Source organism: Crassostrea angulata, chromosome 7 (assembly GCF_025612915.1).
Source record: "Crassostrea angulata isolate pt1a10 chromosome 7, ASM2561291v2, whole genome shotgun sequence".
Taxonomy (NCBI): Eukaryota; Metazoa; Mollusca; class Bivalvia; order Ostreida; family Ostreidae; genus Magallana; species Magallana angulata.
This window is the reverse complement of record NC_069117.1, coordinates 46,991,771-46,993,675: the sequence shown is the minus strand read 5'-3', so window position 1 is coordinate 46,993,675 and position 1,905 is coordinate 46,991,771. Positions and strand designations below refer to the sequence as shown.

The 1,905-nt window shown below is 37.2% G+C and overlaps 1 pseudogene; it reads right to left on the bottom strand.

Annotated features, from left to right (window-relative positions):
• Positions 1-1,162: 1,162 nt before the first annotated feature.
• On the bottom strand, positions 1,163-1,676 carry LOC128191374 (uncharacterized; annotated as a pseudogene).
• Between the last annotated feature and the right edge of the window lie 229 nt (positions 1,677-1,905).

The following is a 1,905-nucleotide window of genomic DNA, read 5'->3' as shown; positions in this document are numbered from 1 at the left end:
TCACAAATAACCTGAAATGCCCTTCATGCAGATACTGAATCCACATCAATTCTGAAAATGTTCAGAAGGATTATCTGAGAAGTTTTGGGTTTTATCTTGGCTCCTTTGCATTATTAATGGAGATAACATATTATTTAGTTCCTTCTAATCCATTATAACCTTCCAATGCTTTCATTAAGTCGGAGGCAGAAAGAATATCATTTTATTAAGAAATCTAGCAACAAGCATTTGACATGAACCAGTTTTGATATTTTCCAGACTGTGTTTCACTGAAATAGAACTCCTTGATGGTAATAGGAAAATGACTGATTCTGACTAAAAAAGGAAATGAGTGGTGTACACTGATAGCAACCAGCATTGTATGTCTTCATGTAGATCACTTTCAGGTTTGGAAACTGCATTGGTAGAGTTAACGCAGGTTTCTAATAATATGAGCATAAGAAAACCAACCTTAAGTACTATTCTCAAGAATTTGGATGTATGTGCTCAAGTCAAGATGCTCTGAAGGAATGCAAGCTGGCCGTTTATGGTCATGGTCATTCTTCTTGCATGGTAATTTAACTTGAAATGTGCCAACTGAAGCCCTTTTTTCCAAAGAAGTCTGACTGTGTTTCCCTATACTGGAGACGTAGAAACTCCGTGACCCAATCCATTATAAGAAATCGCTGATTGGCTCAAGGTGTTGATCTTGCAAAGTATTCGTGCACGGTTCTGAGAAGGTGAACCTTGTAATCCTTGATGGCTTTTGTTGCCAGGTGCTTACTTGCTGCATTCCTCCATCAATACTCAGATGGTATTCTGACTGTTTTAATAGCTTCAGTGATGCCCTCTTTAAGTTTGTGTGTTAAAACGCATTTCAAGTAAATGTCTGAATGGTCCTCATTACAGTTACTTGAAACTCAAAGCAAATATTGTACAATATACATTGCATGAGAAAGTTCTGCTGAAATGGTGTTTCACATCAAATTTAAGTGCTGATTACAGAAGCTGATCATATCAATCAGGGAGTTTTTCTCTATGTCCAATCCATATTACCCTAGTCTTGTCACAACCGTCTGTAATGACTTCATAGTATTCACTCCAAGTGTTGTCGTATTGTCAAGTCCATGCATTGCAATCCTGTTCGATGCTCGACAAGATTGCGTGATTCTGTACAAATATATTAGCTGAAAGTGTGGAAATTTATCTCCTCTCAATACTATAGGTAGTGTGCAATGATTCTAGCCCTCATAGCATTTCTGATGACTTTCGGAATTTTTTTTCTCCATTTGACAAACGAAGTTGCATTATACCACAACCAAGAACTTTGAAAATCGAAGGCATAGAAGCATATTCCCGAAAGTGTCGCTATTTTGTCTGGTTAGACGTATTCTGTATATCTTTAGTTATTTAGAATCTGTCCTGGTCCTTTCATTGAAGCATGTTTTCTAGCTGCATCGATTTTGGGTTGTGTCAGTGGTGGTACAAACTGAAGAAGCTTTTCCTTGTAAAGTTGCTCGCAAATAATAACAAAATCTGCAGCTCTTTTTTTTGGTCTGCTGTTGCATAATATACCTCTATCAACTCAACTGTTGTGTGACTTTGTATGTTATTTCACTTTCATTTGCAGAAGATGGACCAATTTTGGAGAGAAAGGTGTCCTCTTTGCCTGGGGCTATGATGGGTAGGACTATCATAGCAGCTTCTTTGGCCTTGATGATGCAGTAACGCTTGCAGACTTTGCTAATTTAGACCACGGTCTGGTATTCATAAGGTTAGACTTTTGTTCATATTTTTTCATTACCAATCTTGATTATTTATGGTTCTGTAGTTCTCTTTCTTTGTTCATGAAATCAGTTAATTCTCGCATCAAGCCTATTTTTCTCTCTGCAGTTCCTCTCTTTAAATTCATTCATGTTTTTGTCC